Here is a 27,041-nt window from a genome sequence, read left to right on the forward strand (position 1 = left end):
ATCCAGCTATTGTAGCACATCTCAAGGAGTGGAAGTGATCACAGAGCTTCAGCTATGAAAGCATATAATAAAGTAAGAACAAGCCAGAAGAGAGATTTTGCTGGCAGAATCTAAACGCAGTTGAGATAATGCGACATAGAAAAAAAGATTCTATGTGATTTGTACTTGTTGATCATTGCCCGTGTCATGTTCACTTTTCATGGTTCATGGAATGGCCAGAAGAACATAGCACTTGGAATCAGAAAAGCTGTGATCAGATCCTAGCCCTAAGTCTGTGGAAACTTAAGTTCTTTCTCCCACCCCTTCTGCAACTTGATTCACTTCTTTTTTTTTTTTTAAGGATTTTATTTATTCATGAGAGAGAGAGAGAGAGGCAGAGATGCAGGCAGAGGAGAAGCAGACTCCATGCAGGGAGCCTGATGTGGAACTTGATCCCGGGACTCCAGGATCATGCCCTGGGCTAAAGGCAGGTGCCAAACCGCTGAGCCATGCAGAGATCCCCTGATTCACTTTTTGAACTCGGTTTCATCATCTACAAAATAAAGGGGGCTGAGGTGACTGATGTTAAGTAATTTTTCCAAGTCTAACATTTCTATGATTTCATAACACAATGCCACCTCAGAATGTAGTAAAGTCCACCATATGTTGGTATTTTCTGCATTGGACTGCTACCATATTCACCATCTTTTCCCTCATCTGCAGTTGGTTATAAATCCTATATTCCATAGAAATCCCTCTCTTCATATTTCCATCTTCTCTAATTCCTTTTGCACTACATTCATGACTCAATTAGCATATTATTGTAAATTTGCGATATCATTTATTTTGTTCTTTATCATAACCATCTGTAATCAATCACTAAACATTTACTAGTTGCCTGCTAAGCACAATACATTGTTACAGGAATATGGATTTACTGAAATATTAAAATATCCACTACACTTAAGACATTTTAGCACATACACAAAAGTATAAAAAAGTAAAAAATGGACTATATTTTAAAATGTCAAGTAATATAAGCATAGAATTTGTGAAGCAAAAAAGATACCCAGAGGAGGAGGGGCAAGACGGCGGAAGAGTAGGGTCCCCAAGTCACCTGTCCCCACCAAATTACCTAGATAACCTTCAAATCATCCTGAAAACCTACGAATTCGGCCTGAGATTTAAAGAGAGACCAGCTGGAACGCTACAGTGAGAGGAGTTCGCGCTTCTATCGGGTAGGAAGACGGAGAAAAAGAAATAAAGGAACAAAAGGCCTCCAAGGGGGAGGGACCCGCGAGGAGCCGGGCTGAGGCCGGGGCGAGTGTCCCCAGGACAGGAGAGCCCCGTCCCGGAGACGCAGGAGCTGCACCGACCTTCCCGGGCGGAAAGGGGCTCGCGGGGAGGTGGAGCAGGACCCAGGAGGGCGGGGATGCCCTCGGGCTCCCGGGGACACTAACAGACACCTGCGCCCGGGAGATGCGCCGAGCTCCCTAAGGGCTGCAGCGCGCACGGTGGGACCCGGAGCAGCTCGGGGGGCTCGGGGGCGCTCCGCGGAGGGGGCTGCGGGGCGGGAGCAGCTCGGGGGGGCTCGGGGGCGGCTCCGCGGGGGGGGCTGCGGGGCGGGAGAAGCTGGGGGGTTCGGGGGCGGCTCCGCGGAGGGGGCTGCGGGGCGGGAGCGCTATTCCAACAGCGCAGGCCCCGGAGCACAGGGCGCCGGGACACAGCCCAGGATCCAGCCTCCCCCGGGACAGGCAGAGGCCGGGAGGGCCCAGGACAGCGAGGACGCTCCTGCCCCGAGCTGAGCAGATCAGCGGCCCCGCCCCGGAGCCTCCAGGCCCTGCAGACCTAGAGCTCCATGGTGACTGCGGGGGCTGACTCCAGGGCTCCAGAGCTGGCCCCGCCACTGCGGTTGTTACTCCTGGGGCCTCACGGGGGTAAACAACCCCCACTGAGCCCTGCACCAGGCAGGGGCCTGAGCAGCTCCCCCAAGTGCTAACACCTGAAAATCAGCACAAAAGGCCCCTCCCCAGAAGACCAGCTAGACGGACCAGTTCCAGGGGAAGTCAAGGGACTTAAAGTACACAGAATCAGAAGATACTCCCCCGTGTTTTTTTTTTTCTTTTTGATTTCTGATTGCTTCCCCCACCCTTTCTTCCGCTTTCTTTCTTTTTCTTTCTCTTCTTCTTTTTTCCTTTTTTTCTTCCTTTTTTCTTTTTTCTTTTTCTCTTTTCTTTCCTTCTTTCTTTCTCTTTTTCTCCTTTTCCCAATACAACTTGTTTTTGGCCACTCTGCAGTGAGCAAAATGACTAGAAGGAAACGTTACCTCAAAAGAAAGAATCAGAAACAGTCCTCTTCCCACAGAGTTACAAAATCCGGATTAAAATTCAATGTCAGAAAGCCCAATTCAGAAACACTATTATACAGCTACTGGTGGCTCTAGAAAAAAGCATAAAGGACTCAAGAGACTTCATGACTGCAGAATTTAGATCCAATTAGGCAGAAATTAAAAATCAATCGAATGAGATGCAATCCAAACTAAAAGTCCTAACGACAATGGTTAACGAGGTGGAAGAACGAGTGAGTGACATAGAAGACAAGTTGATGGCAAAGAGGGAAACTGAGGAAAAAAGAGACAGACAATTAAAAGACCATGAAGACATATTAAGGGAAATAAAGACAGCCTGAGGAAGAAAAACGTACGTTTAATTGGGGTTCCCGAGGGCGCCAAAAGGGATAGAAGGCCAGAATATGTATTTGAACAAATCATAGCTGAAAACTTTCCTAATCTGGGAAGGGAAACAGACATTCAGATCCAGGAAATAGAGAGATCCCCCCCTAAAATCAATAAAAACCATTCAACACCTCAACATTTAATAGTGAAGCTTGCAAATTCCAAAGATAAAGAGAAGATCCTTAAAGCAGCAAGAGACAAGAAATCCCTGACTTTTATGGGAGGAATATTAGGGTAAGAGCAGACCTCTCCACGGAGACCTGGCAGGCCAGAAAGGGCTGGCAGGATATATTCAGGGTCCTGAATGAGAAGAACATGCAACCAAGAATACTTTATCCAGCAAGGCTCTCATTCAAAATGGAAGGACAGATAAGAGCTTTCAAGACAGGCAGGAACTGAAAGAATATGTGACCTCCAAACCAGCTCTGCAAGAAATTTTAAGGGGGACTCTTAAAATTCCCCTTTAAGAAGAAGTTCAGTGGAACAATCCACAAAAAACAAGGACTGAATAGATATCATGATGACACTAAACTCATATCTTTCAATAGTAACTCTGAACGTGAATGGGCTTAATGACTCCATCAAAAGGCGCAAGGATTCAGACTGGATAAAAAGCAGGACCCGTCTATTTGCTGTCTACAAGAGACTCGTTTTAGACAAGGGACACCTACAACCTGAAATTAAAGGTTGGAGAACCATTTACCATTCAAATGGTCCTCAAAAGAAAGCAGGGGTAGCCATCCCTATATCAGATAAACTAAAATTTACCCCGAAGACTGTAGTGAGAGATGAAGAGGGACACTATATCATACGTAAGGGATCTATCCAACAAGAGGACTTAACAATCCTCAATATATATGCCCCGAATATGGGAGCTGCCAAATATTTAAACCAATTAACCAAAGTGAAGAAATACTTAGATAATAATACACTTATACTTGGTAACTTCAATCTAGCTCTTTCTACCCTCAATAGGTCTTCTAAGCACAACATCTCCAAAGAAACGAGAGCTTTAACTGATACACTGGACCAGATGGATTTCACAGATATCTACAGACCTTTACATCCAAACTCAACTTAATACACATTCTTCTCAAGTGCACATGGAACTTTCTCCAGAATAGACCACACACTGGGTCACAAATCGGGTCTGAACCAATACCAAAAGATTGGGATCGTCCCCTGCATATTCTCAGACCATAAGGCCTTGAAATTAGAAACTAAATCACAACAAGAAGTTTGGAAAGACTTCAAACACGGGGAGGTTAAGGACCATCTTGCTAAAAGATGAAAGGGTCAACCAGGAAATTAAGGAAGAATTTAAAAGATTCATGGAAACTAATGAGAATGAAGTTACAACCCTTCAAAATGTTTGGGATGCAGCAAAAAGCAGTCCTAAGGGGGAAATGCATCGCAATACAAGCATCTCTCAAAATATTGGAAAGAACTCAAATACACAAGCTATCCTTCCACCTAAAGGAACTGGAGAAAGAACAGCAAATAAAACCTACACCCAGCAGAAGAAGAGAGTTAATAAAGATTTGAGCAGACCTCAACGAAATCGAGACCAGAAGAACTTGGAACAGATCAACAAAACCAGGAGTTGGTTCTTTGAAAGAATTAATAAGATAGATAAACCATTAGCCAGCCTTATTAAAAGAAGAGGGAGAAGACTCAAATTAATAAAATCATGAATGAGAAAGGAGAGATCACTACCAACACCAAGGAAATACAAATGATTTTTAAAACATATTATGAACAGCTATACGCCAATACATTAGGCAATCTAGAAGAAAAGGACGCATTCCTGGAAAGCCACACACTACCAAAACTGGAACAGGAAGAAATAGAAAACCTGAACAATCCAATAACCAGGGAGGAAATTGAAGCAGTCATCAAAAACCTCCCAAGACACAAAAGTCCAGGGCCAGATGGCTTCCCAGGGGAATTCTATCAAACGTTTAAAGAAGAAACCATACCTATTCTACTAAAGCTGTTTGGAAAGATAGAAAGAGATGGATTACTTCCAAATTCGTTCTATGAGGCCAGCATCACCTTAATTCCAAAACCAAAGACCCCACCAAAAAGGAGAATTACAGACCAATATCCCTGATGAACATGGATGCAAAAATTCTCAACAAGATACTAGTGTGTAGGATCCAACAGTACATTAAGAAAATTATTCACCATGACCAAGTAGGACTCATCCCTAGGACACAAAGCTGGTTCAACACTCGTAAAACAATCAATGTGATTCATCATATCAGCAAGAGAAAAACCAAGAACCATATGATCCTCTCATTAGACGCAGAGAAAGCATTTGACAAAATACAGCATCCATTTCTGATCAAAACTCTTCAGAGTGTAGGGATAGAGGGAACATTCCTCAACGTCTTAAAAGCCATCTATGAAAAGCCCACAGCAAATATAATTCTCAATGGGGATGCACTGGGAGCCTTTCCCCTAAGATCAGGAACATGACAGGGATGTCCACTCTCACCACTGCTATTCAACATAGTACTAGAAGTCCTAGCCTCAGCAATCAGACAATAAAAAGACATTAAAGGCATTCAAATTGGCAAAGAAGAAGTCAAACTCTCCCTCTTTGCCGATGAGATGATACTCTACATAGAAAACCCAAAAGTCTCCACCCCAAGATTGCTAGAACTCATACAGCAATTTGGCAGCGTGGCAGGATACAAAATCAATGCCCAGAAATCAGTGGCATTTCTATACACTAACAATGAGACTGAAGAAAGAGAAATTAAGGAATCAGTCCCATTTACAATTGCACCCAAAAGCATAAGATACCTAGGAATAAACCTAACCAAAGAGGTAAAGGATCTATACCCTAAAAACTACAGAACACTTCTGAAAGAAATTGAGGAAGACACAAAGAGATGGAAAAATATTCCATGCTCATGGATTGGAAGAATTAATATTGTGAAAATATCAATGTTACCCAGGGCAATTTACACGTTTAATGCAATCCCTATCAAAATATCATGGGGTTTCTTCAGAGAGTTAGAACAAATTATTTTAAGATTTGTGTGGAATCAGAAAAGACCCCGAATAGCCAGGGGAATTTTAAAAAAGAAAGCCATATCTGGGGGCACCACAATGCCAGATTTCAGGTTGTACTACAAAGCTGTGGTCATCAAGAGAGTCTGATAGTGGCACAAAAACAGACACATAGATCAATGGAACAGAATAGAGAACCCAGCAGTGGACCCTGAACTTTATGGTCAACTAATATTCGATAAAGGAGGAAAGACTATCCATTGGAAGAAAGGCAGTCTCTTCAATAAATAGTGCTGGGAAAATTGGACATCCACATGCAGAAGGATGAAACTAGACCACTCTCTTGCACCAGATACAAAGATAAATTCAAAATGGATGAAAGATCTAAATGTGAGACAAGATTCCATCAAAATCCTAGAGGAGAACACAGGCAACACCTTTTTGAACTCAGCCACAGTCACTTCTTGCAAGATACATCCACGAAGGCAAAAGAAACAAAAGCAAAAATGAACTATTGGGATTTCATCAAGATAAGAAGCTTTTGCCCAGCAAAGTATACAGTCAAAAGTAAACGACAACCTACAGAATGGGAGAAGATATTTGCAAATGATGTATCAGATAAAGGGCTAGTTTCCAAGATCTATAAAGAACTTATGAAACTCAACACCAAAGAAACAATCTAATCATGAAATTGGCAAAAGACATGAAGAGAAATCTCACAGAGGAAGACATAGACATGGCCAACATGCACATGAGAAAATGCTCTGCATCACTGGCCATCAGGGAAATACAAATCAAAACCACAGTGAGAGACCACCTCACACCAGTGAGAATGGGGAAAATTAACAAAACAGGAAACCACAAATGTTGGAGAGGATGTGGAGAAAAGGGAACCCTCTTACACTGTTGGTGGGAATGTGAACTGTTGCAGCCACTCTGGAAAACTGTGTGGAGGTTCCTCAAAGAGTTAAAAATAGACCTGCCCTACGACCCAGCAATTGCACTGTTGGGGATTTACCCCAAAGATTCAGATGCAATGAAATGCCGGGACACCTGCACCCCAATGTTTATAGCAGCAGTGTCCACAATAGCCAAACTGTGGAAGGAGATTCGGTGTCCAACGAAAGATGAATGGATAAAGAAGCTGTGGCTTATGTATACAATGGAATATTACTCAGCCATTAGAAAGGACCAATACCCACCATTTGCTTCAACGTGGATGGAACTGGAGGGTATTATGCTGAGTGAAGTAAGTCAATCGGAGAAGGAGAAACATTATATGTTGTCATTCATTTGGGGAATATAAATAATAGTGAAAGGGAATATAAGGGAATGGAGAAGAAATGTGTGGGAAATATCAGAAAGGGAGACAGAACATAAAGACTCCTAACTCTGGGAAACGAACTCGGGTGGTGGAAGGGAGGAAGGCGAGGGGTGGGGGTGAATGGGTGATGGTCACTGAGGGGGGGCACTTGACGGGATGAGCACTGGGTGTTATTCTGTATGTGGCAAATTGAACACCAATAAAAATAATTTTATTATAATAAATCTGAAACTGATACCTACAACTTTTTTCTTCCTTTTCAAAATTGCTTTGGATTTTTTAGGTCTTTTATAGTTCCATATTTCACTCTTTCTTTTAAAAATGTTTAATGGTGATTTCATTGACTCTGTAAATTGCTTTTAACAGTATGGACATTTTAACAGTATCTGTTCTCCCAATCCATAAGAACACAGACTATCTTTCCATTTGATTGTGTCATCTTCAATTTCTTTCATCAGTGCTTTATAGGTTTTGAGTTCAACCCTTTCACCCTCTTTGGTTAAGTGTATTTCTAGGTATTTTATTCTTTTGGTACAATTGTAAATGGAATTGTTTTCTTAATTTTCTGCTGCTTCATTATTAGTGTATATAAATGCAACCAATTTTGCATATAAATTTTGTATCCTGCAACTTTGCTGAATTCATTTATTACTTCTAATAGTTGTTAGGTGTGGTCTTTGGGGTTTTCTCACATTATTTGCAAATACTGAAAGTTCAAAGTCTTCCTGAGCAATATGCTTGGTTTTTTTGTTTTGTTTTGTTTTGTTTTTGTCTGATTGCTATGGCAAGGGCTTCCAGTTTTATGAAGAATAAAAGTGGTGAAAGCAATCATCCTTTTGTTTTCCTGATCTTGGAGGTAAAGCTCTCAGTTTTTCACCATTGAGTATTATGTTAGCTATGGATTTTTCCATTATGATCTCTATTATGTTGGGATTTGTTTCTTCTTCTTTTTTTAAGATTTTTTTATTTATTCATGAGACACAGAGAGAGAGAGAGAGAGATAGAGAGAGAGAGAGAGAGAGAGAGAGAGAGGCAGAGACACAGGCAGAAGGAGAAGCAGGCTCCATGCAGGGAGCCTGACATGGGACTGATCCCAGGTCTCCAGGATCACGCCCTGGGCTGAAGGCAGCACTAAACTGCTGAGCCACTGGGTCTGCCCGGCTTTGTTCCTCCTAAATCCCTTTTATTGGAGGTTTTAAAGATTTTTTTACCTATTTTAGAAAGAAAGAGAGAGCAAACAAGGGGAGAGGCAGAGAGAGAGAGAGAACCCTGAAGCAAACTCCCTACTGAATGCAGAGCCTGACTTGAGGCTTGATTCCAGGACCTTGAGATCCCAACTTGAGCCCAAAGCAAGAGTCAGCTCCCCAACCAAATGAGCCACCCAGGCGCCCCTAGTGAGGATTTTTATCATCCTTTTCATCCTGCCATCATATACTTTTTCTTTTATTTTTTTTTTGAGTTGGTCACATGGATCATATTAATCTTATGCTTCCTTTTAAACATGGCATATTATGTTAATTGATTTACAAATAGTAAACCATCATTGCATCCCCAGAATAAATCCCACCTGATCATGGTGAATCATTTTTTTGATTTATTGTTGGATTTCATTTGCTAATATTTTGCTAAGGATTTAGGCATCTATGTTAATGATGGATTTTGGCCTGTATTGTGTGTGTGTGTGTGTGTGTGTGTGTGTGTATGTGTGGAATCTGTATCTATTTTGGCCTTGTAGTATGTATTTGGAGGCTTTCCTTCTTCTTTTTTGAAATAGTTTGAGGTGAAAAGGTTTTAACTCAATTTTATTCTTATTGTTTTTTATTCCACTATAATTAACATACAGTGTTATATTAGTTGCAGGTATACAGTACAGTGATTCAACACTCTATGCAATTCTCTGTGTTCATAATAGTAAGAGTACTCTTAATTCTCTTTACCTATTTCAGCCATTGCCCCCCGTCCACCTGCCCTCTGTAACTACTGGCTTGTTCTCTGTATATATGTATCTGGTTTTTGTTTGTCTTTTCTTTCTTTATTCATTTGTTTTGTTTCTTTTGGTAGAGCCTTTAGGGTTTTCTGTATATAGATGATGTCATCTGTGAGTACTGATAACTGAACTTCCTCTTTACCATTATGATTGCCTTTTTTTTCTGTTGGACTTCTTGATTACCAGTTCTATGATAAATGAAAGTCATGAAAGAAAATATCTTTGTCTTATTCCTTATTTTAGAGGAAGAGCTCTCAGTTTTTTAACATTGAATATGATGTTAGTTGCAGGTTTTTCATATATGGCCTTTATTACTCCAGTATCTTTCCTCTAAACCTACTTTGTTGAAGATTTTTATCATGAATTGGTGATCTACATTATCAAATACTTTTTTACATCTACTGAAATGATCATATGGTTTTTGTAATTTCTCTTGTTGATGTGAGGTATTACATATTAATTGTTCCTTATTGTTTTTATTATTATATATTATTTTTAAGTGGAGAGGGCCAGAGGGAGACAGGTAGAGAGAATCTTAAGCAGGTTTTACACACAGCATGAGCCCAGCATGGCATGATCTCACAACGCTGAGATCATGACATGAGCCAACGTTAAGAGTTGGACACTTAACTGACTTAGCCACCCTGGTGCCCCAGTATTCACTGTTCTTTAAATATTGGTTAGAATTTACCTTGAATCCATCCAGTCCTGAGCTTTCATTTCTTAGTAATGTTTTGGTTGTTGATTCAATTTTTTTTACTAATAATTGATTTATTCAGATATTCTATTTGTTTCTGATTAAGCTTTAGAAGATGTTTTTAGGATGTTAGATATACTTTTGGGGGGGGGAATTTATCCATTTATCCTAGTTCCTTCAATTTGTTAGGCATATAACTTTTCATAGTATTCTCTTATAATACTTTTTATTTCTGTAGTATCATTTGAAACTGCTCTTTAATTCCTGATTTTATTTCTGTCCTCTCTTCTTTCTTGATTACTCTGGATATATATTTCTCAATTAATTATCTTTTCAAAGAACTATCTCTTGGTTTTATTGAACCTTTTAATTTATTGTTTAATCTCTATTTCATTTATTTCCACTCTAATCTTTATTATTTCTTTTATTCTGCTACTTTGGGCTTTGTTTGCTCTTGTTCTCTTTCTAGGTCTAAGGTTAGATTGTTTATTTGACATTTTTCTTATTTCTATATGTATCCCTGTATCACTATAAAACTTCTTAGAATTGCTTTTGCCTTTAGGTCAATAAGTAAGTTTCCTATGGCTTAAAAGGGAGAAGTTATTTTTTCTTTCAGTAAGAACAATTATAGAATTACTTTCAGAGATTCTAAGAATCCGAGTCTACAAAACAGGTAACATTATAACAGATTGTGAAACTAGAACACAGAAGAAAAAATATAGGAAAAACTTGAATATAATGAAAGAGTAAAAGCCTCCAATAAACTATAATGAGGATTCCTAGAAAGTCTTATTTTCATAAGTGATCATGGAAGAGTAAATTCATGGCTCCCTTAAAGTTCTTGAAAGAGGGTTCTCTCAGGCATGTGGGTTTCTCAGTAGTTGAGCTTCTGCCTCAGCCCAGATCATGATCCCTTGAGTCCCTTGTGGGGCTCCCAGTTCACTGGGGAGTCTGCTTCTTCCTCTCCCTCTGCCTTTCCTGCCTACTTATGTGCTCTCTCTCTTTCTCTCACTGTATCTCAAATATATAAAATATTTTAAAATATGATTCTGTCATTTTTTGTACCTTAATTATGCAATATTAAAAATAAATTTTAACTAAAAAAGTCCACATAGAAAAATGATTATTTCTCCAGCTAATAATATAAAAAACTACCTTGTCTGAAAAGACAGGAATTATGAAGACTTATGTGATGACAGAGTGTTTTGTATGAAGAATTAGTCTCCCATGATCATGATAACAAGTGGTAGAGAATTATAACTCATCTCTGAAAGTTCCCAGGTAATTTTATCAGTATTAAACAGAAATTAATGGGTTCCTAGGTGGCTCACTCGGTTAGATTCCTGCCTTCAGCTCAGGTCATGGTCCCAGGGACATGGGATCAAGCCCCACATCAGTCTCCCTGCTCAGTGAAGAGCCTGCTTCTCCCGTTAGCTCTCCATCTGCCTCTCTCCCTGCTCATACTCATTCTCTCTCTCTCTCTCTCCCTCAAATAAAAAAATTTATTAAAAATAAAGAAATCATAAATTAACATAACTAAATACAAAATGCTCTGGTGAATAAATTTATTCAGCAAGTTGTTTTCCATGATTAATATGTATTAAGCAGCAACATTGAAGAAGGATTTGTGGAAGTGTTGACTATAAATGCTTTGTTAGATAGCCTTGCTATTTTACATGGTACTGTAACATTAACACCAATCATAGAATTGTCTTTATGTGTTGTCAATTACCTAGGACTGTGTGAAATGTAATATTATCTAAATATATCATATATACGGAAATAGATCTATTTTCTCTATTGTATGGAGATAAATATCTATTACTCCAAAATTGTCATCTGAGCTGTATTGGTTTGAGAGGAAGAGGTACAATTTATTTATCATATATAAATAAATACCATTTCTCAATGTATTCAAAGGCTATATATTAAAAATTTAAAGTAAAAAAATAAGAAATAGAAATAAAACACACACTAATGAAAGAGAATCAAAATATCAGTAAGGTTCATTCTCTGGCTTTTATTATTATCATTACTATTCCAATAGAGTTAATCAACCCTTCCATTGGTCAAAATAATCTCCTTTAACATCATAGTGATTCTATTTGTAGTTGTCTAGATATAAGGCTACAGCAGTTACAGTTGAGTAACTTTAATTTGTTTCCAGGAAAAGAACATTTCTTATGACTGTAGAAACCTGGCCAGGCTTCAGATACTGACTCTTCAGTTTCCTCATAGCTGTCTTCACTTCTTTGTTCCTTAGAGTATAGATAACTGGGTTTAAAATAGGAGTAAATATGGTGTAAAATACAGCAAGGACTTTGTCAACAGAATAATTACTGAAGGGCCACACATAGATGAAGATGCATGGTCCAAAGAAGAGTGTGACCACAGTAATGTGAGCAGTCAATGTGGAGCGGGCCTTTGCCATGCTAGCAGAGGAGCGGTTCCTAACTGTGATAAGTATCACAGTGTAGGAGACAACCAAAAGGAGAAAGGAACTCATAGAAAGAAAGCCACTGTCTGCAACTATAAGTAGGCTGACAACATAAGTGTCTATGCAGGCCAGCTTGGTCACTAGAGGGAGGTCACAGAAAAAACTATCTACCTCATTGGGGCCACAAAAAGGCAAGTTAACAGTAAATGCCAACTGACTAGTAGTATGGATGAAACCCACAAACCAGGAGATGAGAACAAGAATAATACAAACACGACGGCTCATGATTGTCATGTAGTGGAGAGGTTTGCATATAGCTACATAACGGTCATAAGCCATGGATACAAGGAGCACCATTTCACTGCCAGTGAAAAGATGGACAAAAGAAAATCTGAGCCAGGCAGGCATCAAAAGAAATAGTCTTGTGCTCAACCCAGAAAGTCTGCAATCATTTTGGGAGTAGGCAAAAGAGGCAACGCATATATCTATAAAAGAGAGGTTCCGCAAGCAGAAAGTACATGGGGGTGTGAAGGCGGAATCTGAGGTTACAGTAAGGATGATAAGAAAGTTTCCCAGCAGTATTGCTAGGTAAAGTAGTGAAAATAGGAGGAACAAGAAAGGTTGGAGTTCCCGGGAATTAGAGAGTCCCAGCAACACAAACGCCGTCACCCGGGAATGATTTGTCTCATTCATTGACTTTGGAAGGAACTTATCTTGTTACCTGAGTAGGAGAGAGACAGAGATCAATCCGTGAGCATGGCTTTCACTTCCGAGTTCCACTTCCTTCCTTAGAGATTCTAATTTCTACTTATATTATGTATCTGAATTTTCATGCATCATTGGAAGTTATATCGACAGCATAAAAACAACACTAAAGAGAGATTGGAGGGGAGAGTAGTTGAGAAGATGTTTGACATTGGTGTATCCAGTTATGTGAATTTGAGGAATATAATCTATTTACACTAAAAATGGAATTGAAAAATCTTGGAATGTTTTCTTGACCTATAGAGATCCAGACTACAAATTACAGGGAGGCAAGCTGAATCATTTCTCTTCAATAGATGATGTAACAAAGTTTGAATGGCTAACACAGAGGGAAATAATTTCACAATATTGACCCCCAAGTGTAGACACAAAAGTGTATATCCTGTACAAACCTATTTGAATAAAGTTCAAAAATAAGCTACACTATTCTATGATATCATAAAGCTCCTGTGGTGGTCATAGGGGAATAGGCACTGGAAGGTGACAGGAAGGGCTTCTGAAGTGCTGCTAATGTTCTGTTTCTTGATGTGGTTTATAAGTACATGGAAGTGTTTGCTTTGTTAAGACTTAAAAAGATGTGTAATTCTGGGATGCCTAGGTGGTTCAGTGGTTAAGCCACTTGAAGCACTTGGCTCAGGGCATGATCCCAGAGTCCCAGGATCGAGTCCCACATCAGGCTTCCTGCATGGAGCCTGCTTCTCCCTCTGCCTCTCTCTCTCTGTGTCTCTCATGAATAAATAAATAAAATATTTTTTAAAAAAGATGTGTAATTCTGCTTTGTGTACTTCTGTGCATATTTTATTGTTAATAAAACATTAACCAGCAGATAAAGGGACACCAATATATTGTGTAAGAGCTCACAGGCAGAATCATTGCCTTGAGTGATTAGATCTTATTCCCTTATCTATTTAGTTACAAATGTATGCACTAAAATACAAAACCCAGCAAAACCCAAGCTCTAGAGCTTATTGAAACTCTTCCTGGAGTTGTGACTTCTTTCTTCCTGGACTTATATGAAGGAATCTAGTGCATTTGTTCTCTTTAATTACTCCCTGATATTAAGATTCATTAAGCTCAGGTATTGTTAATTCATCATGGATATATTACTGAATTATGACTGATATTTTATTTGATTTGGTGGGGATTTTAGAAATTATATTGCACAATAGTATTCATAGTAAGAAAAACAGACCATAAATAAAAAGTTCCTTCTCTTTTACTCAATTTTTCTGCATTATATTTTATCAACACTTTCTCCTTTTTATGTTGTTTTTATTTTTATAAACTATTATAACTTGTAAACATTGTATAGTGAATAAGAAAATTAAAAGGTGAAATGTAGAGAAATATATCTTTCTATATCCAAATCAGGTATTTGGAAGACAGTGTCTTATCTATTTAGATTTCTAACTATCTGCAGTTTTTTTTTATATTAATGTCTTCTTAGATCTAATTGCAAATTGCCTTGTGTTTCCTTGAGTTTCACTGGAGCTTTACACATAAAGACAGGGCTGTGATGAATAATTTTAACTCCTAGGAATCAGATTCAGGAACTCACTACTATATTTCAAATCTCTAGTTCTCTAGAAAATTCCCACAAAAAAGTAATTCACTTATCATCACCAGATGTATCAAAATATGGCTCTAGGATTTCAGAAGGGACTAACAGCAGAGTCTGAAGTCAGAGCAGGATGGAAAGTAAATTTAAACAATGGAATAAATTGTCTTTGAGGAGCCACCACATTCTCCACAGTGCATTTCTTCTCTCTTTCCTCATCGTTTCTTGGTAGCCTGATTTTAAGTTAACTCCAGGTGCGCACATGGCCTATCCTCCTAGGAAACACCCTGACTCTTAGACTCCTTGACACAAATACTACTTTGAATACCTGGAAGCAGGAGGGAAAATGATATCCAACAAGACCAACCAATAGGCATCCACATGTGTCCTGTCAGAAACAGCAAAGCCTTAAATTAAGCACAGGAAATGAGTACCCAGGGGGACCTTCTAGAGATACAACAGAAAGGCATAGCAGAGGATGACTTTCTGGAAATTCTAGGAAATAAAATACATAATCCAGTCATGTGAGAAATCACCACAGGATTTATCCTCCCAATAAATCTACAAGCTCTACTCTTCCTGGTCAATGGCTTCTTGGGGGACCCAGGAAAAGAAAAGACCCAGTTTTTCATGGGAAAAAATACTGGGCCCAGTTAATCCAATCAAGAGCTGGGTTTCTTAATATAGAAAACAACAATGAGCTAAATTCTAAATAAGTGTACTCCTAAAGACAAATTCTTTACTTCTGATAGAACTGCATTCTTTTCAGTTGATTTGCCCTGTCAGTAGTAGATGTCCACCTCTCAGGGCACAGTGCTGTGCACTGTGATAGAGTGGTTAGGTTTGTAACTTGCCTCCAGAGATCATTTACTAACAACTCAACACTTTTTTATTTAGAGAAGTTGCTGAGTCCTCATTTTCCTTCACTGGCTAGCACATTCTTTTTTACTAGAATAGACTTTTTTACACCAAATAAGGCTGCTGTAATTTAGTGAAAACATAAAGCTTTGAAATTTTAAAAACTATGTTAGGGGCATCTAGATGGCTCAGTTAATTGTTGGATACTTAGTTTTGGCTCTGGTCATAATCTTGGGGTTGTGGAATTGAACCCTGTGTGGGGGCTCCATGGCTAAGTGCAGAATCTGCTTAAGAATCCTCTCTCTCTCCCCTCTCCTTCTCCCATTCTCCTCATGTGTACAGTCTCTCTTTCTCAATAAACAATACAATTTTTAAAATTACTGTACTGTTTCAGATCAGAGAATGTATTTTCTGATGATGTTACATACTCAAAGATAGCATGACCTGACTCATCCAAGAATGAGTTTCTACTGAGTCAATGTGTTCTGTAAAGACCAAGTTTCATCCCTTGTACTATTTGAAAGTAAATTAATGCATGCACACAAGGTCGTACTAGGTAACCCTCAGGTCCTCCCTTTTTGAAATTCTGTCAAATTCTTTCCTGCTATTTCTATCTTGACTATTATGACTGGTGGATTAAGTAAAGTAAGTAGTACTGTTTGTAAGAGGCCAGATAACACTCTCAGATCAAAGAGACATCATTCACAAGCTTTCCAGCATTGCCACTCCCTTTACCCTCTCTCTCTAAATCCAGATCAGGGATATAACACTTACTGTGGAGATACACGCTGGCATGTGGGTCTTGTAAGGATGCTGACAGAGGGCTTTCACTTACCTGAGATGAAATGGGAAATCTGGATATGTTCTATAATTTATACTCATTAATGCTTAGCAAGAATTTGTTGTTACTTCCAACAACTCCTAGAGGAATAGCTCTGACTCAGAAGAGATGAATCATAAAGTCTACTTTTAAATAAGAAGGAATAGACCTAGGCTGTCTGTAGCCAGGATGGACTGTCTTCATAGAGGTGAGAGAAAGCTGAATGTAGTATTTGAACTCAGGGTGTAGAGTAGTGGGGGGGGAGCACTTGGAGACCTCAGGAATCTAAGAGACAGAGGAATAGACAAAAAGGAAGTAATGTTAAAGCAAAATTTCCAGTTTTGCAGTTTTGCAGAGAACTCAGCCTAACTGTATCTGTCTTGCTTCTGTTTTTAATAGCAGTCAGATGACTACTATTTAATAGACGACTACAAATAACTTTCAGAGACCTCTAGAAATCGATACCAATCATATGTAACTGAGGATCACATGAAGGTTAGTTCTTAGTCTGTATTGCAGCTTCCAGTTAGAATATTTACCTTCATATATTAGGAAAATGCCTTTTTTACCTTAGCTGCATCCAACAAGTCCAAAGTATGGATGAAATTCTTGAGAGATTTAAACAATGTTCACTAGGGGAGGTTTCAGCAAACATTCTACAACAATTTCATATAATTTTTCTTTTAAAAATCACCAAGAATATTTTTAGAAGTGTCAGTTATGGTAGTAATTGTTATATGATTTGGGGTCTGAAGAGATATATCAGAATATTGTATCATTTTATTAAAATTATGTTTAGGGAAAACTTAGGCTTTTTCTTCCCTTCATCTCCATTCCCCTTGATTCAAAGTTTAGGTAACATTTTCCCCTGCTCCTCAGATATGTGTTATACATGATCATCAAATACTTGAACCAGACATTTTTGTGTGATTGCAATATAATGAATTTAGCATAGTACTAATAAGACTGTAAAAGATAGAAATCATATAAGGGGTATCCTCTTTTTTTCTCCCATAAGAAGGACATATGTCAAGCAGGATATTTTGCTTTTCATTTTATGTGTATTTTCTAGTCATGAACTAACAAAGAGCATTCTAAACTGTAAGGTTTAACATAACCTGAGTCCAACTCAGTGGATGATATCCAAAGACATTATAGATTTTAAGAGAAGTATTAGCCTGAGTTATAGAAAATATCTGTTCAATTTCTGCTTCTCAATAAATAATGTCACAGTTTTGGGCAAATTACATACCTTCAAGGTGCTCCATTTTCCTTCAAAAACAAGAGGGAAGATGTCTCCTTCCTAATTCCAATATCCTGTAATCGTCTGGCTTTTGAAAGCATGACCCCTGCCAGAAAGCTAATTCAATGATAAAATGATAAAAGTTTGTGTTGAAATACAAGTATATTCAGTTAAAATGCTAAATCCATCTTGGTTTAAGCTGAGAAATATGGCCTTCAGTCACTTCTCAGACTTAGTAATTTGGACATTTAATAGGCAAAATGGACATAAAATATTCAAAGATTAATTGGAAGGGTGAAGGCTAATTATCTCTCTCTGTTCTCTGTTGTGACCAAATTAGCAGGCTGCACTACAACCATACTCTTCTTGACCCTCTCCTTATATTGCACCAACTGGGTTCTTCAGTGGTTCTTCAGGATCCACTGGGTGGGGCACAAATTTAGGGAACCCATGTCTTTCCAGACTTTAATCTCCACTATTTATACTTTGAAGTATCCTCAGCACATAGACCTAAGAAAGCCATTAAAATAGAAGCTGATTAGCAATTTGACATCACTGAATGCAGTGACTCAGAGACCCAGAGGAGAGTTGTGATAGTAGAAATCACCTTCCTTATGGCTAATTATGTGAGAGAGTTTGTGTGTGCACAAGAGTTACAGAGCATCACCTTGAGGATTTTACAAATATGAAAGGAGCAGGCCTAATGGAAATGCTTTGTCCTGTTGGAGAAAATGTAACCAGTGGAAAGAAAAGCAATGAATAATTTTGTTGGTTATTCCTTTCTGCTTCAGGAGAGCTTTAGAACAATTTAGGCCCCAGGAGGGCCATCTTCTTTTGATGAGAAGATCCTTGTGCCTTTGCATAGTGTGCAAATGCCAATACACAGCAGTGCAAATGTCTTGGCATTTAATAGAAGACCCACATGCCTGTTTTCCAGGCCAAGGTTTCTAGGGTAGGGCAGTCAGAGCCATTTTCCAGTAGAAACACCCTATCCTACAGAGTCAATTCTGGTGAAGCGACTTAAAGTAATCTCACAGATTTTTGAATTTTTTTGTTGTTGAAATTTTTAGGAAAATACTTAGTGTTGGGCAAAGCTCTGATTTTCTCCTTCTCTGAGATTATTTTGTATTCAAGAACAGTATAAAAGGATAAAGAAAGAGTTTTCCTCTAATTCTCACATAGAATTTTGATGCTGATATAAATCCCAGAAATCAACTAGTCCAACATCCTAAATTATTAGATAGGATGAATAAATTCTTGAGGAATTAGTTTCTTGACTCAGGCTGTGCTGTCTAGTTTGGGGACATGTCTTCTAATATTTTGTCTAACACCCCTGCTGTTGTCCCTCAATTCATCTTCCACAAATTGGCGTATTTTGAGATTATGATTAGAGATTAGCTGAATCTTCATCTCTTCCCAGACACCTGAATTTAGAGCACTCTTAAGTTACTCTGGCCAGTTCTTCCACTGTCTTTTAGTGCAGTCCTTAGATCATTTATAGGTAATGCAATTACTTAAATTGCTCTACAGCTACCATCTTGCTGTTTTTTCTATTTTATCTATTTTTGCTCCTTTCTCACTCTTCCTGCCCTCTGTTGGAATTTTTTTCCCCAGTATCTTATTTCATTTCCAGTCCTGGTTGTATTTTGTTTTTTAAAATTGCCCTATAACCTTTATTTTTTGTTTTGCTGTATTATAACATTTGACCATAGAAACAGTATTCTTTTTGTATTTAAATTTTTAGAGAAATATTTATTAAATGTCATTTCATTTTTGAGACAGTAATTACAGTAAAAATTTTTCTAAGATTCTTATTTGTTTATTTGAGATTGAGTGAGAGAGAGAGCATGAGTGGGGGCAGATGCAGAGGAGAAGGAGAAGCAGGCTCTCTGCTGAGCAGGGAGCCTGACATGAAGCTTGATCCCAGGACCTTGAGATCATGACTTGAGCCAAAAGCAAATGCTTAACCGACTGAGCCACCCAGGTGCCCCTACAATAAATTTTCTTAATCAAATTTACTTTGACAGATTTTTTTAAATACTTTTTTTAGGAAGAATTTTTTTTAAAAAAGATTTTATTTATTCATGAGAGACACACACACACAGAGAGAGAGAGAGAGAGAGGCAGAGACACAGACACAGGCAGAGGGAGAAGCAGGCTCCATGCAGGGAGCCCCACGCAGGACTTGATCCTGGGTCTTCAGGATCAGGCCCTGGGCTGAAGGCCGCGTTAAACCGCTGAGCCACCCAGGCCGCCCACTTTGACAGGTTTTAAACTTTTGTTAGACATGGGGCCTTAATCTTTAAAAAATAAATAAATAAATTTTTTGAAGCATGGCTGGTGTACAGTACTTGCACTTCATGCAACTCAATTCATGCAACTTGATGAGTCTGACGATAATTATATACCCATGAAGCGATCACCAAAATGTCTGCTATAAAATATCTGTTACTTCCAAAACTGTTTCCTAACCAACTTTATTTATTATTACTTTTTTTGTGATAAGAACACTTAACATAGGATCACTCTCTTAGCAATATTTTAAGTATCCTATATGGTATTCTTAGCTGTAGGTATTATGCTGTACAGTATCTCTAGGACCTATTCATCTTGTAAAACTAATAAACTGCTTTTTTATTTATAAGTATCACTACTTTTTCCAGTTTTATTGAAATATAATTTTATAAATTTTAAGTGTACTTTGGGGTGATTTTAATGTATAAAATGATTGTCACTATAAAGTTAATTCATATCTATCACCTCACAAAGTTTTGTGGCTGTGTGGTGAACACATTTAAAATTTACTCTCTAAACAGATTTAAAGGTACAACATATTATTGTTCACTATAGTCATTATGATGTACATTTGAATTCTGGAAATTTTTCGTCTTATAACTGAAACTTTGTAAATTTTGACTAGACGAACACTTCCCTTTCCCCCACCCCCGATAACTAGCAACAACCACCATTCTACTCTTTGCTTCTGTGATTCTGACTAGTTTAGATTCCTCATATAAGTGGTATCACATAATACTTGTCCTTCTTTGTCTGGCATGTTTTACTCGACATAGTGTCCTCCAGATTCATCAATGTTACAGCAAGGAGCAGGATTTCCTTTGTTTTTTGTTTTTGTTTTTGTTTTGTTTTTGTTTTTTTGAGGCTGAAGATATTTAATTGTAGGTTACACAACATTGTCTTTATCTATTCAATGGATTATAGGTCCCTGTGTTATTGTAAATAATGCTGCTGTGAACATTGGAATGCACATACCTCTTCAAGATTCTGATTTCAGTTCCTTTGTATATATTCTCAGAAGTGGGATTGCTGGACCACATGGTCATTCTATTCATTAAATGTTTTGAGGAAACTTACTGTTTTCCATTGTGGTGGTACCAATTTATAATTCCAACGACAGTGTACAAGTTTCATATTCCCCACATCCACTGTTGGCTTTATTTATTCACTTTAACACAAGCTTTTTTACTCAGTCTGACAATTTGAATTTTATTTTTTTTTTTTATTGGTGTTCAATTTACTAACATACAGAATAACACCCAGTGCCCGTCACCCATTCACTCCCACCCCCCGCCCTCCTCCCCTTCTACCACCCCTAGTTCGTTTCCCAGAGTTAGGAGTCTTTACCTTCTGTCTCCCTTTCTGATATTTCCCACACATTTCTTCTCCCTTCCCTTATTTTCCCTTTCACTATTATTTATATTCCCCAAATGAATGAGAACATATAATGTTTGTCCTTCTCCGACTGACTTACTTCACTCAGCATAATACCCTCCAGTTCCATCCACGTTGAAGCAAATGGTGGGTATTTGTCATTTCTAATAGCTGAGTAATATTCCATTGTATTTCGTTGGACACCGAGGCTCCTTCCACAGTTTGGCTATAGTGGCCATTGCTGCTAGAAACATCGGGGTGCAGGTGTCCCGGCGTTCATTGCATTTGTATCTTTGGGGTAAATCCCCAACAGTGCAATTGCTGGGTCGTAGGGCAGGTATATTTTTAACTGTTTGAGGAACCTCCACACAGTTTTCCAGAGTGGCTGCACCAGTTCACATTCCCACCAACAGTGTAAGAGGGTTCCCTTTTCTTTGTCCAAACAACACTTATTAAAATCAAATTGGTCCGAGGGGAGGAGCATGAGGCGAGGAGTAGGGCCCCGAATCACACTGTCCCACCAACTAACCTAGCAACCTTCAACTCGTCTGAAATCTACGATTAATTCGGCTATATTTAAGAGAGACCATCTGGAACCTACGTGAAAGAGTTCGCCTTCTGTCAAGGTAGGAAGACGGGAAAGCAGAATAAGATCAAAGCTCCAAGGGGGGAGGGGCCCCCCCGCGAGTAATCCGTGGCTGAGTGCCGGGCTAGTGTCCCCCGGACAGGAGAGCCCCGTCCCGGTAGTAGCAGAGGCTTGGCCAACTCTGCACACGACCTTCCCCGGGCTGAAAGGGCTGCGCGGTTAGGTGAAGGCAGGACCCTGGAGGCGGGGCATGCCCTCCTCCCCGGGGACACTAACAGACACCTGCGCCCCGGGAATATGCGCCGGCTCCCTAAGGGCTGTCAAGCGCGCACCGGCGGGACCCCCGGCGACCGGAGCGCTGAGGGGCTCGGGCAGAGGAAGAGGCTCCGGTGCGGAGGGGCCTGCGCGGTTCAGGAGGCAGCCGGAGGGCTCGGGCAGGGCGTCCCGCGGATGGCTGCCGCGCCCGGGAGCGCGAATCCCACATCGCAGCGCCCTGAGCACAGGTCGCCGGACCCCCCCGGATCCCGCCTCCCCCGGGACAAAGGCAAGCCAGGGAGCCAGGACGCGAGACGCTCCTGCCCCCAGCTGAGCAGATCAGCGGCCCCGCCCGGAGCCTCCAGGCCCCTGCAGACGCTTTCCTGCCGGAGCTGAATCCAGGGTTTCCGACTGCCCCGCCACGGGCTGGTCCTCCAGCGGCTCACGGGTAACAACCCCCACCGAGCCATGCCCAGGCAGGGGCACAGCACTCCCCCAACTCTAACACCGAAAATCACACAGCAGCCCTCCCCCAAACACCACTGAGCGGACACTTCCAGGAGAAGCCAAGGGACTTAAAGTACCAGATCAGAAGATACTCCCGTGGTTTCTTTTTTTTGTTTGTTTTTGTTTTTGGTTTTGTTTTTTTTTTGTTTTTGTTTGGCTTTTTGATTTTTTCCGTCCCCCACCCCCTTTTTTTTCTCCTTTCTTTTTCTGTCTCCTTTTTCTCTTTTTTTTTTTTTTTTTTTTTTTTCGTTTTTTTTTTTTTCTTTTTCTTCCTTTTTTTTTTCTCTTTCTCGTTCTTTCCTTCTTTCTCTCCTCTCGTTTTTTCTCTTTTTTCCCAATACAACTTGCTTTGCCCTCTGCCACTGACAAAATACTAGAAGAAAACATCACCTCAAAAAAGATGAAGATCAGAACAGTCCTCTCTCCCACAGCGTTACAAAATCTGGATTACACTTCAATGTCAGAAAGCCAATTCGAGCACTATGATACAGCTTAACTGGTCTCTAGAAAAAGTATAAAGCGACTCAAGAGACTCATGACTGGCAGAATTTTAAGCTAATCATGCAGAAATTTACAAATCAATTGAATGAGATGCACTCCAACCTAGAAGTCCTAACAACGCTGTTAATGCAGTTGGAAGAACGAATGAGTTAACCGTAGAAAACAAGTTGATAGCAAGAGGGAAACTGAGGAAAAAAGACAACCAATTAAAAGACCATGAAGATAGATTAAAGAACTAAACGACAGCCTGAGGAAGAAAAACCTACGTGTAATTGGGTTTCCCGAGGGCGCCGAAAGGACATAGTCCAGATATTATTTGAACAATTCTAGCTGAAAACTTTTCCTATCTGGAAGGGAAAACATGCCATGCAGATCAGGAATAGAGCGATCCCCCCTAAAATCAATAAAACCGTTCAAACCCTCGACATCTAATTGTGAGCTTGGCAAATTCCAAAGATAAGGAGAAGATCCTTAAAGCAGCAAGAGACAGAAATCCTGACTTTTATGGGAAGGAAGTATTAGGGTAACCGCGACCGCTCCACAGAGACCTGGCAGGCATAAGGGCTGGCAATATATGCCGGTCCTAAATGAGAAGAAACATGCGACCCAAGAATACTTGAATCCCGCAAGCCTCTCAGCAAAGGAAGAGCGTAAAGAGCTCCACGACACGCACAACTAAAGAAGATGGTGACCTCCAAACCAATCTGCAAGACATTTTAAGGGGCCTCTTAAAATTCCCCTTTAAGAAGAAATTCATGGAACACCACAAAAACAAAGACTGATAGATAGCATTATGACACGAAACTCATATCTCTCCAGAGGAACGCTGAAGGTGAACGGGCTTAATGACCCCATCAAAGGCGAGGGTTTCAAGCACTGGATCAAGGCCAGACCCATCATTTGCTGTCTACAAAACATCTTTTAAGACAGAAGACCTACAGCCTGAAAATAAAAGTGTTGGATCACCCAATTTCCATTCCATGGTCCCCTCAAAATAAAGAGGGGTATCCATCCTTATCTCAGATAAACTAAAAGTTTACACCAAAGACGGTATTAGAGATGCCGAGGGACACTATACTCCTACGTAACGTATCTATCACAAGAGACTAACAATCCTCAATATATATGGCTCCGATGTGGGAGCTGCCAATATATAAATCAATTATTAACCAACGTAAAAATACTTAGATAATAAATACACTTAGCTTGGTGACTTTCAATCTAGCTCTTTCTATACCGAGTAGGTCTTCAAGCAAAACTCGCCAAGACGGAGCTTTGAATGATACACTGACCGAGATTTCACAGATATCTACAGAACTTTTACTCCACTCAACTGAAACACATTTCGTCCTCCGCGCACATGGAACTTTCTCCAGAATCGACCACATACTGTCACAAATCGGGCTGAACCCATACCAAAAGATTTGGATGTCCCGTGCATATTCTCGACCCCTAGCCTTGAAAGTAGAACGAAATCACAACAGACGTTGGGAAACCGCAACACATGGAGGTTAAGGACCATCCTGCAAAAGATAAAAGGGTCAACCAGGAAACTTAAGAAGAATTAAAAAGATTCATGGAAACTAATGAGATAAGATATACAACCGTTCAAATCGGGGATGCAGCAAAAGCAGTTCCCTAAGGGGAAATACATCTCAATACAAGCATCCATGTCAAAAACGGGGAAAGAACTCAAATACAAAAAAGCTAACCTTACACTAAAGAGCTAGAGAAAAAACAGCAAATAGATCCTACACCCAAGAGCAGAAGGAGTTAATAACGATTCTAGCAGAACTCACGAATCGAGACCAAAACTTTGAACAGATCAACAGAACCAGGAGTTGGTTCTTTAAAGAAGTAATAAGATAGATAAACCTTAAGCCAGCTTATTAAAAAGATAGAGAGAAGACCTCCAATTAAGAAAATCATGAAATGAGAAAGGAAGAGATCCCTACCACACCAGGAATACAAACGATTTTAAAACATATTATACGCTATACGCCAATAATTTAGCAATCTAGAGAAATGGACGCATTCCTGGACCGCCACAAACTCAACTCCAAACGGACAGGAGAAATAGAAAACCTGACATGTCCAATAACCCGGGAGGGAAATTGAGCAGTCATCAAAACCTCCAAAAAACCTCCCAAGAGGCACAAGTCCAGCCAGATGGCTTCCCAGGTAGAATTTTATCAACGGTTTAAAGAGAAATCAACCTATTCTCCTAAGCTGTTTTGGAAAAGGATAGAAGAGATGGAGTACTTCCAAATTCGTTCTATGAAGCCACATCCCTTACTTCCCACAGCCGACAAAGAACCGCCGCCAAAAGGGATTACAGACCAATATCCCTGATGAACATGGATGCAAAAATTCTCAACAAGATATGGCCCATAGGATCAAACATTACTTATAAAATTGATTCACCATGACCAAGTAGGTTTATCCCTGGGACACAAGCTGGTTTCAACACCCGTAAACAATCAAGTGATTCATCATATCAGCGAGAAAACCAAGAACCTAAAATTATCCTCTCATTGGAGCAAGAAAGCAATTTGACAAAATACAGCACCCTTCTTGAATTAAACTCTCTCAAAACTTCTTCAGAGTGTAGGGATAGAGGGACATTCCTTCGAACATCTTAAAAGCATCTATGAACAGCCCACAGCAAAATCATTCTCAATGGGGAAGCACTGGGAGCCTTTCCCCTAAGATCAGGAACAAACGGGATTCCCTCCACCACTGCTATCCACGAGTACTGAATCCCTAGCCTCAGCATCAGACAACAAAAAGACATTAAAGGCCTTCAAATTGGGGCAAAGAAGAAGGCAAACTTCCCTTCGCGAGGACATGATACTCTACATAGAAAACCCAAAGTCTCCACCCCAAGATTGCTAGAACTCATACAGCACTTCGGTAGCTTGCGGATACAAAATCATGTCCCAGACGGCGTGGCATTCTATACCCTAACCATGAAACTGAAGAAAGAGAAATTAAGGAGGCAGTCCCATTTACAATTGCAATGCACCCAAAAGCATAAATCCTAGAATAAAACGCACCCAATATGTAAGATCTATCCCTCAAAACTAGAAACACTTCTGAAAGAAATTGAGAAGACACAAAGAATGGAAAAATATGCCATGCGCATGGATTGGCAAATTAATATTCTTTGACAATGGCAAGTTCCCAGGGCATATACCTTTTCATCAATCCTATCAAATACATGGACTTGCTTCTTCAGAGGGTATGAACATTATTTTAAGATTTGTGGGGAATCAGAAAAGACCGATAGCCAGGGACTTTTGAAAAAAGAACACCTATATCTTGGGGCCCCACACATCACAATGGCCCATTCATGGTTGTACTACAAAGCGGTGGTCATCAAGACGTGTGTTACTGCACAAAACAGACACATAGCAGGTGAACAGAACAGAGATCCGAAGTGGACCCTAAACTTTATGGCAACTAATAGTCGATAAAGGAGGAAAAACGACCCTTGGAGAAAGACAGATCTCTCAATAACTGGTGCTGTTAAATTGGACTCCCATCAGAAGAATGAACTAGACCACGCTCGTTCCATACAACAAAGATAAACTCAAAATGGAGGAAAGATCTAAATGTGAGACAAGATTCCATCAACATCCTAGAGAAGAACCAGGCAACCACCCCTTTTTGAACTCGGCCATAGTAACTTCTTGCAGCTCCCTCCACGAAGGCACAAAAAACGAAAAGCCAAAAATGAACTATTGGACTTCATCAAGAAAATAAGCTTTTTCACAGCAAGGATCAGTCAACAAAACTCACGGGACAACCTACAAATGGGAGAAGATAGTTGGCAAATGACATTAGATAAAGGGGATTTTCCAAGATCTATAAAGAACTTATTACTCACACCCAAAGAAACAAACCTCCAATCATGAATGGCCAAAGACATGACGAAATCTCACAGAGAGGACATAGATACATGGCCAACATGCATAGGCGAAAATGCTCTGCTCACTGCCATCAGGAAATACAAATCAAACTACAATGAGCTCCCACCTCACACCGGAAATGGGGCAAAGTAACAAGGCAGGAAACAACAAATGTTTGGAGAGGATGCG

At 39.7% G+C, this 27,041-nt stretch overlaps 1 pseudogene; it reads right to left on the reverse strand.

Moving 5' to 3' along the window:
- Positions 1-11,894: 11,894 nt before the first annotated feature.
- Positions 11,895-12,918, reverse strand: LOC119879281 (annotated as a pseudogene).
- Between the last annotated feature and the right edge of the window lie 14,123 nt (positions 12,919-27,041).

The sequence above is a fragment of the Canis lupus genome, unplaced genomic scaffold, assembly GCF_011100685.1.
Source record: "Canis lupus familiaris isolate Mischka breed German Shepherd unplaced genomic scaffold, alternate assembly UU_Cfam_GSD_1.0 chrUn_S540H702, whole genome shotgun sequence".
NCBI classification, from domain to species: domain Eukaryota; kingdom Metazoa; phylum Chordata; class Mammalia; order Carnivora; family Canidae; genus Canis; species Canis lupus.